Consider the following 19,546-nt stretch of genomic DNA (forward strand, 5'->3'; position numbering starts at 1 on the left):
TAGCCAACCAGCTTGGAGTGAAGAAATCAACAGTGGGAGCAATAATTAGAAAATGGAAGACATAGAAGACCACTGATAATCTCCCTCGATCTGGGGCTCCATGCAAAATCCCACCCCGTGGGGTCAGAATGATCACAAGAACGGTGAGCAAAAATCCCAGAACCACGTGGGGGGACCTAGTGAATGAACTGCAGAGAGCTGGGACCAATGTAACAAGGCCTACCATAAGTAACACACTACGCCACCATGGACTCAGATCCTGCAGTGCCAGACGTGTCCCACTGCTTAAGCCAGTACATGTCCGGGCCCGTCTGAAGTTTGCTAGAGAGCATTTGGATGATCCAGAGGAGTTTTGGGAGAATGTCCTATGGTCTGATGATACCAAACTGGAACTGTTTGGTAGAAACACAACTTGTCGTGTTTGGAGGAAAAAGAGAACTGAGTTGCATCCATCAAACACCATACCTGCTGTAAAGCATGGTGGTGGAAACATCATGCTTTGGGGCTGTTTCTCTGCAAAGGGGCCAGGACGACTGATCCGGGTACATGAAAGAATGAATGGGGCCATGTATCGTGAGATTTTGAGTGCAAACCTCCTTCCATCAGCAAGGGCATTGAAGATGAAACGTGGCTGGGTCTTTCAACATGACAATGATCCAAAGCACACCACCAGGGCAACGAAGGAGTGGCTTCGTAAGAAGCATTTCAAGGTCCTGGAGTGGCCTAGCCAGTCTCCAGATCTCAACCCTATAGAAAACCTTTGGAGGGAGTTGAAATTCCATGTTGCCAAGCGAAAAGCCAAAAACATCACTGCTCTAGAGGAGATCTGCATGGAGGAATGGGCCAACATACCAACAACAGTGTGTGGCAACCTTGTGAAGACTTACAGAAAAAGTTTGACCTCTGTCATTGCCAACAAAGGATATATTACAAAGTATTGAGATGAAATTTTGTTTCTGACCAAATACTTATTTTCCACCATAATATGCAAATAAATTGTTAAAAAAACAGACAATGTGATTCTCTGGATTTTTTTTTCTCAGTTTGTCTCCCATAGTTGAGGTCTACCTATGATGTAAATTACAGATGCCTCTCATCTTTTTAAGTGGTGGAACTTGCACTATTGCTGACTGACTAAATACTTTTTTGCCCCACTGTATATACAGGAGGAGCGGTACTGTGCATTGTATATATACAGGACAGGAGGAGTGGTACTGTGCAGTGTATATATACAGGAGGAGCGGTACTGTGCATTGTATATATACAGGACAGGAGGAGTGGTACTGTGCAGTGTATGTATGCAGGAGGAGTGGTACTGTGCAGTGTATATATACAGGAGGAGTGGTACTGTGCGGTGTATATATACAGGACAGGAGGAGTGGTACTGTGCATTGTATATATACAGGACAGGAGGAGAGGTACTGTGCAGTGTATATATACAGGAGGAGTGGTACTGTGCAGTGTATATATACAGGACAGGAGGAGTGGTACTGTGCAGTGTATGTATACAGGAGGAGTGGTAATGTGCAGAGTATATATACAGGACAGGAGGAGCGGTACTGTGCGGTGTATATATACAGGACAGGAGGAGTGGTGCTGTGCATTGTATATATATACAGGAGGAGTGGTACTGTGCAGTGTATATATACAGGAGGAGTGGTACTGTGCAGTGTATGTATACAGGAGGAGTGGTACTGTGCAGTGTATATATACAGGACAGGAGGAGTGGTACTGTGCATTGTATATATACAGGACTGGAGGAGTGGTACTGTGCAGTGTATATATACAGGACAGGAGGAGCGGTACTGTGCATTGTATATATACAGGAGGAGTGGTACTGTGCAGTGTATATATACAGGACAGGAGGAGTGGTGCTGTGCATTGTATATATATACAGGAGGAGTGGTACTGTGCAGTGTATATATACAGGAGGAGTGGTACTGTGCAGTGTATGTATACAGGAGGAGTGGTACTGTGCAGTGTATATATACAGGACAGGAGGAGTGGTACTGTGCATTGTATATATACAGGACAGGAGGAGTGGTACTGTGCATTGTATATATACAGGAGGAGCAGTACTGTGCATTGTATATATACAGGACAGGAGGAGTGGTACTGTGCAGTGTATGTATACAGGAGGAGTGGTACTGTGCAGTGTATATATACAGGAGGAGTGGTACTGTGCGGTGTATATATACAGGACAGGAGGAGTGGTACTGTGCAGTGTATGTATACAGGAGGAGTGGTAATGTGCAGAGTATATATACAGGACAGGAGGAGTGGTACTGTGCAGTGTATATATACAGGACAGGAGGAGCGGTACTGTGCATTGTATATATACAGGAGGAGTGGTACTGTGCAGTGTATATATACAGGACAGGAGAAGTGGTACTGTGCATTGTATATATACAGGAGGAGTGGTACTGTGCAGTGTATATATACAGGAGGAGTGGTACTGTGCAGTGTATATATACAGGACAGGAGGAGTGGTACTGTGCAGTGTATGTATACAGGAGGAGTGGTAATGTGCAGAGTATATATACAGGACAGGAGGAGTGGTAATGTGCAGAGTATATATACAGGACAGGAGGAGTGGTACTGTGCAGTGTATATATACAGGAGGAGTGGTACTGTGCAGTGTATATATACAGGAGGAGTGGTACTGTGCAGAGTATATATACAGGACAGGAGGAGTGGTACTGTGCAGTGTATATATACAGGACAGGAGGAGCGGTACTGTGCATTGTATATATACAGGACAGGAGGAGTGGTAATGTGCAGTGTATATATACAGGACAGGAGGAGTGGTACTGTGCAGTGTATATATACAGGACAGGAGGAGTGGTACTGTGCAGTGTATGTATACAGGAGGAGTGGTAATGTGCAGAGTATATATACAGGACAGGAGGAGTGGTACTGTGCAGTGTATGTATACAGGAGGAGTGGTAATGTGCAGAGTATATATACAGGACAGGAGGAGTGGTACTGTGCAGTGTATATATACAGGACAGGAGGAGCGGTACTGTGCATTGTATATATACAGGACAGGAGGAGTGGTAATGTGCAGTGTATATATACAGGACAGGAGGAGCGGTACTGTGCATTGTATATATACAGGACAGGAGGAGTGGTAATGTGCAGTGTATATATACAGGACAGGAGGAGTGGTACTGTGCAGTGTATATATACAGGACAGGAGGAGTGGTACTGTGCAGTGTATGTATACAGGAGGAGTGGTAATGTGCAGAGTATATATACAGGACAGGAGGAGTGGTACTGTGCAGTGTATGTATACAGGAGGAGTGGTAATGTGCAGAGTATATATACAGGACAGGAGGAGTGGTACTGTGCAGTGTATATATACAGGACAGGAGGAGCGGTACTGTGCATTGTATATATACAGGACAGGAGGAGTGGTAATGTGCAGTGTATATATACAGGACAGGAGGAGTGGTACTGTGCAGTGTATATATACAGGACAGGAGGAGTGGTACTGTGCAGTGTATATATACAGGAGGAGTGGTACTGTGCAGTGTATATATACAGGACAGGAGGAGTGGTGCTGTGCATTGTATATATATACAGGAGGAGTGGTACTGTGCAGTGTATATATACAGGAGGAGTGGTACTGTGCAGTGTATGTATACAGGAGGAGTGGTACTGTGCAGTGTATATATACAGGACAGGAGGAGTGGTACTGTGCAGTGTATGTATACAGGAGGAGTGGTAATGTGCAGAGTATATATACAGGACAGGAGGAGTGGTACTGTGCAGTGTATATATACAGGACAGGAGGAGCGGTACTGTGCATTGTATATATACAGGAGGAGTGGTACTGTGCAGTGTATATATACAGGACAGGAGGAGTGGTGCTGTGCATTGTATATATATACAGGAGGAGTGGTACTGTGCAGTGTATATATACAGGAGGAGTGGTACTGTGCAGTGTATGTATACAGGAGGAGTGGTACTGTGCAGTGTATATATACAGGACAGGAGGAGTGGTACTGTGCATTGTATATATACAGGACTGGAGGAGTGGTACTGTGCAGGGTATATATACAGGACAGGAGGAGTGGTGCTGTGCATTGTATATATATACAGGAGGAGTGGTACTGTGCAGTGTATATATACAGGAGGAGTGGTACTGTGCAGTGTATATATACAGGACAGGAGGAGTGGTACTGTGCATTGTATATATACAGGACAGGAGGAGTGGTACTGTGCATTGTATATATACAGGACTGGAGGAGTGGTACTGTGCAGTGTATATATACAGGATAGGAGGAGAGGTACTGTGCAGTGTATATATACAGGACAGGAGGAGTGGTACTGTGCAGTGTATATACAGGACAGGAGGAGTGGTACTGTGCAGTGTATATATACAGGACAGGAGGAGTGGTACGATGCAGAGTATATATACAGGACAGGAGGAGTGGTACTGTGCATTGTATATATACAGGACAGGAGGAGTGGTACTGTGCAGTGTATATATACAGGACAGGAGGAACGGTACTGTGCAGTGTATATATACAGGACAGGAGGAGGGGTACTGTGCATTGTATATATACAGGAGGAGCGGTACTGTGCGGTGTATATATACAGGAGGAGCGGTACTGTGCAGTGTATATATACAGGACAGAAGGAGTGGTACTGTGCATTGTATATATACAGGACTGGAGGAGTGGTACTGTGCAGTGTATATATACAGGAGGAGTGGTACTGTGCAGTGTATATATACAGGACTGGAGGAGTGGTGCTGTGCAGTGTATATATACAGGACAGGAGGAGTGGTACGATGCAGAGTATATATACAGGACAGGAGGAGTGGTACTGTGCAGTGTATATATACAGGACAGGAGGAGTGGTACGATGCAGAGTATATATACAGGACAGGAGGAGTGGCACTGTGCGGTGTATATATACAGGACAGGAGGAGTGGTACTGTGCAGTGTATATATACAGGACAGGAGGAGGGGTACTGTGCATTGTATATATACAGGAGGAGCGGTACTGTGCAGTGTATATATACAGGAGGAGTGGTACTGTGCATTGTATATATACAGGACTGGAGGAGTGGTGCTGTGCAGTGTATATATACAGGAGGAGTGGTACTGTGCAGTGTATATATACAGGACAGGAGGAGTGGTACGATGCAGAGTATATATACAGGACAGGAGGAGTGGTACTGTGCAGTGTATATATACAGGACAGGAGGAGGGGTACTGTGCATTGTATATATACAGGAGGAGCGGTACTGTGCGGTGTATATATACAGGAGGAGCGGTACTGTGCAGTGTATATATACAGGACAGGAGGAGTGGTACTGTGCATTGTATATATACAGGACTGGAGGAGTGGTACTGTGCATTGTATATATACAGGAGGAGTGGTACTGTGTGGTGTATATATACAGGAGGAGTGGTACTGTGCAGTGTATATATACAGGACAGGAGGAGCGGTACTGTGCATTGTATATATACAGGACAGGAGGAGGGGTACTGTGCATTGTATATATACAGGAGGAGCGGTACTGTGTGGTGTATATATACAGGAGGAGTGGTACTGTGCAGTGTATATATACAGGACAGGAGGAGCGGTACTGTGCATTGTATATATACAGGACAGGAGGAGTGGTACTGTGCAGTGTATATATACAGGACAGGAGGAGGGGTACTGTGCATTGTATATATACAGGAGGAGCGGTACTGTGTGGTGTATATATACAGGAGGAGTGGTACTGTGCAGTGTATATATACAGGACAGGAGGAGCGGTACTGTGCATTGTATATATACAGGACAGGAGGAGTGGTAATGTGCAGTGTATATATACAGGACAGGAGGAGTGGTACTGTGCAGTGTATATATACAGGACAGGAGGAGTGGTACTGTGCATTGTATATATACAGGACAGGAGGAGTGGTACTGTGCAGTGTATATATACAGGAGGAGCGGTACTGTGCATTGTATATATACAGGACAGGAGGAGTGGTACTGTGCAGTGTATGTATGCAGGAGGAGTGGTACTGTGCAGTGTATATATACAGGAGGAGTGGTACTGTGCGGTGTATATATACAGGACAGGAGGAGTGGTACTGTGCATTGTATATATACAGGACAGGAGGAGAGGTACTGTGCAGTGTATATATACAGGAGGAGTGGTACTGTGCAGTGTATATATACAGGACAGGAGGAGTGGTACTGTGCAGTGTATGTATACAGGAGGAGTGGTAATGTGCAGAGTATATATACAGGACAGGAGGAGCGGTACTGTGCGGTGTATATATACAGGACAGGAGGAGTGGTGCTGTGCATTGTATATATATACAGGAGGAGTGGTACTGTGCAGTGTATATATACAGGAGGAGTGGTACTGTGCAGTGTATGTATACAGGAGGAGTGGTACTGTGCAGTGTATATATACAGGACAGGAGGAGTGGTACTGTGCATTGTATATATACAGGACTGGAGGAGTGGTACTGTGCAGTGTATATATACAGGACAGGAGGAGCGGTACTGTGCATTGTATATATACAGGAGGAGTGGTACTGTGCAGTGTATATATACAGGACAGGAGGAGTGGTGCTGTGCATTGTATATATATACAGGAGGAGTGGTACTGTGCAGTGTATATATACAGGAGGAGTGGTACTGTGCAGTGTATGTATACAGGAGGAGTGGTACTGTGCAGTGTATATATACAGGACAGGAGGAGTGGTACTGTGCATTGTATATATACAGGACAGGAGGAGTGGTACTGTGCATTGTATATATACAGGAGGAGCGGTACTGTGCATTGTATATATACAGGACAGGAGGAGTGGTACTGTGCAGTGTATGTATACAGGAGGAGTGGTACTGTGCAGTGTATATATACAGGAGGAGTGGTACTGTGCGGTGTATATATACAGGACAGGAGGAGTGGTACTGTGCAGTGTATGTATACAGGAGGAGTGGTAATGTGCAGAGTATATATACAGGACAGGAGGAGTGGTACTGTGCAGTGTATATATACAGGACAGGAGGAGCGGTACTGTGCATTGTATATATACAGGAGGAGTGGTACTGTGCAGTGTATATATACAGGACAGGAGAAGTGGTACTGTGCATTGTATATATACAGGAGGAGTGGTACTGTGCAGTGTATATATACAGGAGGAGTGGTACTGTGCAGTGTATATATACAGGACAGGAGGAGTGGTACTGTGCAGTGTATGTATACAGGAGGAGTGGTAATGTGCAGAGTATATATACAGGACAGGAGGAGTGGTAATGTGCAGAGTATATATACAGGACAGGAGGAGTGGTACTGTGCAGTGTATATATACAGGAGGAGTGGTACTGTGCAGTGTATATATACAGGAGGAGTGGTACTGTGCAGAGTATATATACAGGACAGGAGGAGTGGTACTGTGCAGTGTATATATACAGGACAGGAGGAGCGGTACTGTGCATTGTATATATACAGGACAGGAGGAGTGGTAATGTGCAGTGTATATATACAGGACAGGAGGAGTGGTACTGTGCAGTGTATATATACAGGACAGGAGGAGTGGTACTGTGCAGTGTATGTATACAGGAGGAGTGGTAATGTGCAGAGTATATATACAGGACAGGAGGAGTGGTACTGTGCAGTGTATGTATACAGGAGGAGTGGTAATGTGCAGAGTATATATACAGGACAGGAGGAGTGGTACTGTGCAGTGTATATATACAGGACAGGAGGAGCGGTACTGTGCATTGTATATATACAGGACAGGAGGAGTGGTAATGTGCAGTGTATATATACAGGACAGGAGGAGCGGTACTGTGCATTGTATATATACAGGACAGGAGGAGTGGTAATGTGCAGTGTATATATACAGGACAGGAGGAGTGGTACTGTGCAGTGTATATATACAGGACAGGAGGAGTGGTACTGTGCAGTGTATGTATACAGGAGGAGTGGTAATGTGCAGAGTATATATACAGGACAGGAGGAGTGGTACTGTGCAGTGTATGTATACAGGAGGAGTGGTAATGTGCAGTGTATATATACAGGACAGGAGGAGCGGTACTGTGCATTGTATATATACAGGACAGGAGGAGTGGTAATGTGCAGTGTATATATACAGGACAGGAGGAGTGGTACTGTGCAGTGTATATATACAGGACAGGAGGAGTGGTACTGTGCAGTGTATATATACAGGAGGAGTGGTACTGTGCAGTGTATATATACAGGACAGGAGGAGTGGTGCTGTGCATTGTATATATATACAGGAGGAGTGGTACTGTGCAGTGTATATATACAGGAGGAGTGGTACTGTGCAGTGTATGTATACAGGAGGAGTGGTACTGTGCAGTGTATATATACAGGACAGGAGGAGTGGTACTGTGCAGTGTATGTATACAGGAGGAGTGGTAATGTGCAGAGTATATATACAGGACAGGAGGAGTGGTACTGTGCAGTGTATATATACAGGACAGGAGGAGCGGTACTGTGCATTGTATATATACAGGAGGAGTGGTACTGTGCAGTGTATATATACAGGACAGGAGGAGTGGTGCTGTGCATTGTATATATATACAGGAGGAGTGGTACTGTGCAGTGTATATATACAGGAGGAGTGGTACTGTGCAGTGTATGTATACAGGAGGAGTGGTACTGTGCAGTGTATATATACAGGACAGGAGGAGTGGTACTGTGCATTGTATATATACAGGACTGGAGGAGTGGTACTGTGCAGGGTATATATACAGGACAGGAGGAGTGGTGCTGTGCATTGTATATATATACAGGAGGAGTGGTACTGTGCAGTGTATATATACAGGAGGAGTGGTACTGTGCAGTGTATGTATACAGGAGGAGTGGTACTGTGCAGTGTATATATACAGGACAGGAGGAGTGGTACTGTGCATTGTATATATACAGGACAGGAGGAGTGGTACTGTGCATTGTATATATACAGGACTGGAGGAGTGGTACTGTGCAGTGTATATATACAGGATAGGAGGAGAGGTACTGTGCAGTGTATATATACAGGACAGGAGGAGTGGTACTGTGCAGTGTATATACAGGACAGGAGGAGTGGTACTGTGCAGTGTATATATACAGGACAGGAGGAGTGGTACGATGCAGAGTATATATACAGGACAGGAGGAGTGGTACTGTGCATTGTATATATACAGGACAGGAGGAGTGGTACTGTGCAGTGTATATATACAGGACAGGAGGAACGGTACTGTGCAGTGTATATATACAGGACAGGAGGAGGGGTACTGTGCATTGTATATATACAGGAGGAGCGGTACTGTGCGGTGTATATATACAGGAGGAGCGGTACTGTGCAGTGTATATATACAGGACAGAAGGAGTGGTACTGTGCATTGTATATATACAGGACTGGAGGAGTGGTACTGTGCAGTGTATATATACAGGAGGAGTGGTACTGTGCAGTGTATATATACAGGACTGGAGGAGTGGTGCTGTGCAGTGTATATATACAGGACAGGAGGAGTGGTACGATGCAGAGTATATATACAGGACAGGAGGAGTGGTACTGTGCAGTGTATATATACAGGACAGGAGGAGTGGTACGATGCAGAGTATATATACAGGACAGGAGGAGTGGCACTGTGCGGTGTATATATACAGGACAGGAGGAGTGGTACTGTGCAGTGTATATATACAGGACAGGAGGAGGGGTACTGTGCATTGTATATATACAGGAGGAGCGGTACTGTGCAGTGTATATATACAGGAGGAGTGGTACTGTGCATTGTATATATACAGGACTGGAGGAGTGGTGCTGTGCAGTGTATATATACAGGAGGAGTGGTACTGTGCAGTGTATATATACAGGACAGGAGGAGTGGTACGATGCAGAGTATATATACAGGACAGGAGGAGTGGTACTGTGCAGTGTATATATACAGGACAGGAGGAGGGGTACTGTGCATTGTATATATACAGGAGGAGCGGTACTGTGCGGTGTATATATACAGGAGGAGCGGTACTGTGCAGTGTATATATACAGGACAGGAGGAGTGGTACTGTGCATTGTATATATACAGGACTGGAGGAGTGGTACTGTGCATTGTATATATACAGGAGGAGTGGTACTGTGTGGTGTATATATACAGGAGGAGTGGTACTGTGCAGTGTATATATACAGGACAGGAGGAGCGGTACTGTGCATTGTATATATACAGGACAGGAGGAGGGGTACTGTGCATTGTATATATACAGGAGGAGCGGTACTGTGTGGTGTATATATACAGGAGGAGTGGTACTGTGCAGTGTATATATACAGGACAGGAGGAGCGGTACTGTGCATTGTATATATACAGGACAGGAGGAGTGGTACTGTGCAGTGTATATATACAGGACAGGAGGAGGGGTACTGTGCATTGTATATATACAGGAGGAGCGGTACTGTGTGGTGTATATATACAGGAGGAGTGGTACTGTGCAGTGTATATATACAGGACAGGAGGAGCGGTACTGTGCATTGTATATATACAGGACAGGAGGAGTGGTAATGTGCAGTGTATATATACAGGACAGGAGGAGTGGTACTGTGCAGTGTATATATACAGGACAGGAGGAGTGGTACTGTGCAGTGTATGTATACAGGAGGAGTGGTAATGTGCAGAGTATATATACAGGACAGGAGGAGTGGTACTGTGCAGTGTATGTATACAGGAGGAGTGGTAATGTGCAGAGTATATATACAGGACAGGAGGAGTGGTACTGTGCAGTGTATATATACAGGACAGGAGGAGCGGTACTGTGCATTGTATATATACAGGACAGGAGGAGTGGTAATGTGCAGTGTATATATACAGGACAGGAGGAGCGGTACTGTGCATTGTATATATACAGGACAGGAGGAGTGGTAATGTGCAGTGTATATATACAGGACAGGAGGAGTGGTACTGTGCAGTGTATATATACAGGACAGGAGGAGTGGTACTGTGCAGTGTATGTATACAGGAGGAGTGGTAATGTGCAGAGTATATATACAGGACAGGAGGAGTGGTACTGTGCAGTGTATGTATACAGGAGGAGTGGTAATGTGCAGAGTATATATACAGGACAGGAGGAGTGGTACTGTGCAGTGTATATATACAGGACAGGAGGAGCGGTACTGTGCATTGTATATATACAGGACAGGAGGAGTGGTAATGTGCAGTGTATATATACAGGACAGGAGGAGTGGTACTGTGCAGTGTATATATACAGGACAGGAGGAGTGGTACTGTGCAGTGTATATATACAGGAGGAGTGGTACTGTGCAGTGTATATATACAGGACAGGAGGAGTGGTGCTGTGCATTGTATATATATACAGGAGGAGTGGTACTGTGCAGTGTATATATACAGGAGGAGTGGTACTGTGCAGTGTATGTATACAGGAGGAGTGGTACTGTGCAGTGTATATATACAGGACAGGAGGAGTGGTACTGTGCAGTGTATGTATACAGGAGGAGTGGTAATGTGCAGAGTATATATACAGGACAGGAGGAGTGGTACTGTGCAGTGTATATATACAGGACAGGAGGAGCGGTACTGTGCATTGTATATATACAGGAGGAGTGGTACTGTGCAGTGTATATATACAGGACAGGAGGAGTGGTGCTGTGCATTGTATATATATACAGGAGGAGTGGTACTGTGCAGTGTATATATACAGGAGGAGTGGTACTGTGCAGTGTATGTATACAGGAGGAGTGGTACTGTGCAGTGTATATATACAGGACAGGAGGAGTGGTACTGTGCATTGTATATATACAGGACTGGAGGAGTGGTACTGTGCAGGGTATATATACAGGACAGGAGGAGTGGTGCTGTGCATTGTATATATATACAGGAGGAGTGGTACTGTGCAGTGTATATATACAGGAGGAGTGGTACTGTGCAGTGTATGTATACAGGAGGAGTGGTACTGTGCAGTGTATATATACAGGACAGGAGGAGTGGTACTGTGCATTGTATATATACAGGACAGGAGGAGTGGTACTGTGCATTGTATATATACAGGACTGGAGGAGTGGTACTGTGCAGTGTATATATACAGGATAGGAGGAGAGGTACTGTGCAGTGTATATATACAGGACAGGAGGAGTGGTACTGTGCAGTGTATATACAGGACAGGAGGAGTGGTACTGTGCAGTGTATATATACAGGACAGGAGGAGTGGTACGATGCAGAGTATATATACAGGACAGGAGGAGTGGTACTGTGCATTGTATATATACAGGACAGGAGGAGTGGTACTGTGCAGTGTATATATACAGGACAGGAGGAACGGTACTGTGCAGTGTATATATACAGGACAGGAGGAGGGGTACTGTGCATTGTATATATACAGGAGGAGCGGTACTGTGCGGTGTATATATACAGGAGGAGCGGTACTGTGCAGTGTATATATACAGGACAGAAGGAGTGGTACTGTGCATTGTATATATACAGGACTGGAGGAGTGGTACTGTGCAGTGTATATATACAGGAGGAGTGGTACTGTGCAGTGTATATATACAGGACTGGAGGAGTGGTGCTGTGCAGTGTATATATACAGGACAGGAGGAGTGGTACGATGCAGAGTATATATACAGGACAGGAGGAGTGGTACTGTGCAGTGTATATATACAGGACAGGAGGAGTGGTACGATGCAGAGTATATATACAGGACAGGAGGAGTGGCACTGTGCGGTGTATATATACAGGACAGGAGGAGTGGTACTGTGCAGTGTATATATACAGGACAGGAGGAGGGGTACTGTGCATTGTATATATACAGGAGGAGCGGTACTGTGCAGTGTATATATACAGGAGGAGTGGTACTGTGCATTGTATATATACAGGACTGGAGGAGTGGTGCTGTGCAGTGTATATATACAGGAGGAGTGGTACTGTGCAGTGTATATATACAGGACAGGAGGAGTGGTACGATGCAGAGTATATATACAGGACAGGAGGAGTGGTACTGTGCAGTGTATATATACAGGACAGGAGGAGGGGTACTGTGCATTGTATATATACAGGAGGAGCGGTACTGTGCGGTGTATATATACAGGAGGAGCGGTACTGTGCAGTGTATATATACAGGACAGGAGGAGTGGTACTGTGCATTGTATATATACAGGACTGGAGGAGTGGTACTGTGCAGTGTATATATACAGGAGGAGTGGTACTGTGCAGTGTGTATATACAGGACAGGAAGAATGGTACTGTGCAGTGTATATATACAGGAGGAGTGGTACTGTGCAGTGTGTATAAACAGGAGGAGTGGTACTGTGCAGTGTATATATATACAGGAGGAGTGGTACTGTGCAGTGTATATATACAGGAGGAGTGGTACTGTGCAGTGTATATATATACAGGAGGAGTGGTACTGTGCATTGTATATATACAGGAGGAGTGGTACTGTGCAGTGTATATATACAGGACAGGAGGAGTGGTACTGTGCAGTGTATATATACAGGACAGGAGGAGTGGTACTGTGCAGTGTATATATACAGGAGGAGTGGTACTGTGCAGTGTGTATAAACAGGAGGAGTGGTACTGTGCAGTGTATATATATACAGGAGGAGTGGTACTGTGCAGTGTATATATATACAGGAGGAGTGGTACTGTGCAGTGTATATATACAGGAGGAGTGATACTGTGCAGTGTATATATATACAGGAGGAGTGGTACTGTGCATTGTATATATACAGGAGGAGTGGTACTGTGCAGTGTATATATACAGGAGGAGTAGTACTGTGCAGTGTATATATACAGGACAGGAGGAGTGGTACTGTGCAGTGAGTATATACAGGAGGAGTGGTACTGTGCAGTGTATATATGCAGGAGGAGCGGTACTGTGCAGTGTATATATACAGGACAGGAAGAGTGGTACTGTGCAGTGTATATATACAGGAGGAGTGGTACTGTGCAGTGTATATATACAGGAGGAGTGGTACTGTGCATTGTATATATACAGGACAGGAGGAGTGGTACTGTGCAGTGTATATATACAGGAGGAGTGGTACTGTGCAGTGTATATATACAGGAGGAGTGGTACTGTGCAGTGTATATATACAGGAGGAGTGGTACTGTGCAGTGTATATATACAGGACAGGAAGAGTGGTACTGTGCAGTGTATATATACAGGAGGAGTGGTACTGTGCAGTGTATATATACAGGAGGAGTGGTACTGTGCAGTGTATATATACAGGAGGAGTGGTACTGTGCAGTGTATATATACAGGAGGAGTGGTACTGTGCAGTGTATATATATACAGGAGGAGTGGTACTGTGCAGTGTATATATACAGGAGGAGTGGTACTGTGCAGTGTATATATACAGGAGGAGTGGTACTGTGCATTGTATATATACAGGACAGGAGGAGTGGTACTGTGCATTGTATATATACAGGACAGGAGGAGTGGTACTGTGCATTGTATATATACAGGACAGGAGGAGTGGTACTGTGCAGTGTATATATACAGGACAGGAGGAGTGGTACTGTGCAGTGTATATATACAGGACAGGAGGAGCGGTACTGTGCAGTGTATATATACAGGAGGAGTGGTACTGTGCAGTGTGTATAAACAGGAGGAGTGGTACTGTGCAGTGTATATATACAGGAGGAGTGGTACTGTGCAGTGTATATATACAGGAGGAGTGGTACTGTGCAGTGTATATATACAGGAGGAGTGGTACTGTGCAGTGTATATATATACAGGAGGAGTGGTACTGTGCAGTGTATATATACAGGAGGAGTGGTACTGTGCAGTGTATATATACAGGAGGAGTGGTACTGTGCAGTGTATATATACAGGACAGGAGGAGTGGTACTGTGCATTGTATATATACAGGACAGGAGGAGTGGTACTGTGCAGTGTATATATACAGGAGGAGTGGTACTGTGCAGTGTATATATACAGGACAGGAGGAGTGGTACTGTGCAGTGTATATATACAGGAGGAGTGGTACTGTGCAGTGTATATATACAGGAGGAGTGGTACTGTGCAGTGTATATATACAGGACAGGAAGAGTGGTACTGTGCAGTGTATATATACAGGAGGAGTGGTACTGTGCAGTGTATATATACAGGAGGAGTGGTACTGTGCAGTGTATATATACAGGAGCAGTGGTACTGTGCATTGTATATATACAGGACAGGAGGAGTGGTACTGTGCAGTGTATATATACAGGACAGGAAGAGTGGTACTGTGCAGTGTATATATACAGGAGGAGTGGTACTGTGCAGTGTATATATACAGGACAGGAGGAGTGGTACTGTGCAGTGTATATATACAGGACAGGAGGAGTGGTACTGTGCATTGTATATATACAGGACTGGAGGAGTGGTACTGTGCAGTGTATATATACAGGAGGAGTGGTACTGTGCAGTGTATATATACAGGACAGGAAGAGTGGTACTGTGCAGTGTATATATACAGGAGGAGTGGTACTGTGCAGTGTGTATAAACAGGAGGAGTGGTACTGTGCAGTGTATATATATACAGGAGGAGTGGTACTGTGCAGTGTATATATACAGGAGGAGTGGTACTGTGCAGTGTATATATATACAGGAGGAGTGGTACTGTGCATTGTATATATACAGGAGGAGTGGTACTGTGCAGTGTATATATACAGGAGGAGTGGTACTGTGCAGTGTATATATACAGGACAGGAGGAGTGGTACTGTGCAGTGTGTATATACAGGAGGAGTGGTACTGTGCAGTGTATATATACAGGAGGAGCGGTACTGTGCAGTGTATATATACAGGACAGGAAGAGTGGTACTGTGCAGTGTATATATACAGGAGGAGTGGTACTGTGCAGTGTATATATACAGGAGGAGTGGTACTGTGCAGTGTATATATACAGGAGGAGTGGTACTGTGCATTGTATATATACAGGACAGGAGGAGTGGTACTGTGCAGTGTATATATACAGGACAGGAAGAGTGGTACTGTGCAGTGTATATATACAGGAGGAGTGGTACTGTGCAGTGTATATATACAGGAGGAGTGGTACTGTGCAGTGTATATATACAGGAGGAGTGGTACTGTGCAGTGTATATATACAGGACAGGAGGAGTGGTACTGTGCAGTGTGTATATACAGGAGGAGTGGTACTGTGCAGTGTATATATACAGGAGGAGCGGTACTGTGCAGTGTATATATACAGGACAGGAAGAGTGGTACTGTGCAGTGTGTATAAACAGGAGGAGTGGTACTGTGCAGTGTATATATACAGGAGGAGTGGTACTGTGCAGTGTATATATACAGGAGGAGTGGTACTGTGCAGTGTATATATACAGGAGGAGTGGTACTGTGCAGTGTATATATATACAGGAGGAGTGGTACTGTGCAGTGTATATATACAGGAGGAGTGGTACTGTGCAGTGTATAAATACAGGAGGAGTGGTACTGTGCAGTGTATATATACAGGACAGGAGGAGTGGTACTGTGCAGTGTATAAATACAGGAGGAGTGGTACTGTGCATTGTATATATACAGGACAGGAGGAGTGGTACTGTGCAGTGTGTATATACAGGAGGAGTGGTACTGTGCAGTGTATATATACAGGAGGAGCGGTACTGTGCAGTGTATATATACAGGACAGGAAGAGTGGTACTGTGCAGTGTATATATACAGGAGGAGTGGTACTGTGCAGTGTATATATACAGGAGGAGTGGTACTGTGCAGTGTATATATACAGGAGGAGTGGTACTGTGCATTGTATATATACAGGACAGGAGGAGTGGTACTGTGCATTGTATATATACAGGACAGGAGGAGTGGTACTGTGCAGTGTATATATACAGGAGGAGTGGTACTGTGCAGTGTATATATACAGGAGAAGTGGTACTGTGCATTGTATATATACAGGACAGGAGGAGTGGTACTGTGCATTGTATATATACAGGACAGGAGGAGTGGTACTGTGCAGTGTATATATACAGGACAGGAGGAGTGGTACTGTGCAGTGTATATATACAGGACAGGAGGAGTGGTACTGTGCAGTGTATATATACAGGACAGGAGGAGTGGTACTGTGCAGTGTATATATACAGGAGGAGTGGTACTGTGCATTGTATATATACAGGACAGGAGGAGTGGTACTGTGCAGTGTATATATACAGGACAGGAGGAGTGGTACTGTGCAGTGTATATATACAGGACAGGAGGAGCGGTACTGTGCAGTGTATATATACAGAAGTGGTACTGTGCAGTGTATATATACAGGAGGAGTGGTACTGTGCAGTGTATATATACAGGACAGGAGGAGCGGTACTGTGCAGTGTATATATACAGAAGTGGTACTGTGCAGTGTATATATACAGGAGGAGTGGTACTGTGCAGTGTATATATACAGGACAGGAGGAGTGGTACTGTGCAGTGTATATACTGTATACAGGAGGAGTGGTACTGTGCAGTGTATATATACAGGACAGGAGGAGTGGTACTGTGCAGTGTATATATACAGAAGTGGTACTGTGCAGTGTATATATACAGGAGGAGTGGTACTGTGCAGTGTATATATACAGGACAGGAGGAGCGGTACTGTGCAGTGTATATATACAGAAGTGGTACTGTGCAGTGTATATATACAGGAGGAGTGGTACTGTGCAGTGTATATATACAGGACAGGAGGAGCGGTACTGTGCAGTGTATATATACAGAAGTGGTACTGTGCAGTGTATATATACAGGAGGAGTGGTACTGTGCAGTGTATATATACAGGACAGGAGGAGTGGTACTGTGCAGTGTATATATACAGGAGGAGTGGTACTGTGCAGTGTATATATACAGGACAGGAGGAATGGCACTGTGTGGTGTATATATACAGGAGGAGTGGTACTGTGCAGTGTATATATACAGGACAGGAGGAGTGGTACTGTGCAGTGTATATATACAGGAGGAGTGGTACTGTGCAGTGTATATATACAGGAGGAGTGGTACTGTGCAGTGTATATATACAGGACAGGAGGAGCGGTACTGTGCAGTGTATATATACAGAAGTGGTACTGTGCAGTGTATATATACAGTAGGAGTGGTACTGTGCAGTGTATATATACAGGACAGGAGGAGCGGTACTGTGCAGTGTATATATACAGAAGTGGTACTGTGCAGTGTATATATACAGGAGGAGTGGTACTGTGCAGTGTATATATACAGGACAGGAGGAGTGGCACTGTGTGGTGTATATATACAGGAGGAGTGGTACTGTGCAGTGTATATATACAGGACAGGAGGAGTGGTACTGTGCATTGTATATATACAGGACAGGAGGAGCGGTACTGTGCAGTGTATATATACAGGACAGGAGGAGTGGTACTGTGCAGTGTATATATACAGGAGGAGTGGTACTGTGCAGTGTATATATACAGGACAGGAGGAGTGGCACTGTGTGGTGTATATATACAGGAGGAGTGGTACTGTGCAGTGTATATATACAGGACAGGAGGAGTGGTACTGTGCATTGTATATATACAGGACTGGAGGAGAGGTACTGTGCAGTGTATATATACAGCAGGAGTGGTACTGTGCAGTGTATATATACAGGAGGAGTGGTACTGTGCAGTGTATATATACAGGACAGGAGGAGCGGTACTGTGCAGTGTATATATACAGAAGTGGTACTGTGCAGTGTATATATACAGGACAGGAGGAGTGGTACTGTGCAGTGTATATATACAGGACAGGAGGAGCGGTACTGTGCAGTGTATATATACAGGACAGGAGGAGTGGTACTGTGCAGTGTATATATACAGGAGGAGTGGTACTGTGCAGTGTATATATACAGGACAGGAGGAGCGGTACTGTGCAGTGTATATATACAGGACAGGAGGAGTGGTACTGTGCAGTGTATATATACAGGAGGAGTGGTACTGTGCAGTGTATATATACAGGACAGGAGGAGTGGCACTGTGTGGTGTATATATACAGGAGGAGTGGTACTGTGCATTGTATATATACAGGAGGAGTGGTACTGTGCAGTGTATATATACAGGAGGAGTGGTGCTGTGCAGTGTATACATACAGGACAGGAGGAGTGGTACTGTGCAGTGTATATATACAGGACAGGAGGAGTGGTACTGTGCAGTGTATATATACAGCAGGAGTGGTACTGTGCAGTGTATATATACAGGAGGAGTTGTGCTGTGCAGTGTATACATACAGGACAGGAGGAGTGGTACTGTGCAGTGTATATATACAGCAGGAGTGGTACTGTGCAGTGTATATATACAGCAGGAGTGGTACTGTGCAGTGTATATATACAGGACAGGAGGATCGTTACTGTGCAGTGTATATATACAGGAGGAGTGGTACTGTGCAGTGTATATATACAGGAGGAGTGGTACTGTGTGGTGTATATATACAGGAGGAGTAGTACTGTGCAGTGTATATATACAGGACAGGAGGAGTGGTACTGTGCAGTGTATATATACAGGACAGGAGGAGTGGTACTGTGCAGTGTATATATACAGGACAGGAGGAGCGGTACTGTGCAGTGTATATATACAGGACAGGAGGAGTGGTACTGTGCAGTGTATATATACAGG

Source organism: Ranitomeya imitator, chromosome 6 (assembly GCF_032444005.1).
Source record: "Ranitomeya imitator isolate aRanImi1 chromosome 6, aRanImi1.pri, whole genome shotgun sequence".
Classification (NCBI taxonomy): domain Eukaryota; kingdom Metazoa; phylum Chordata; class Amphibia; order Anura; family Dendrobatidae; genus Ranitomeya; species Ranitomeya imitator.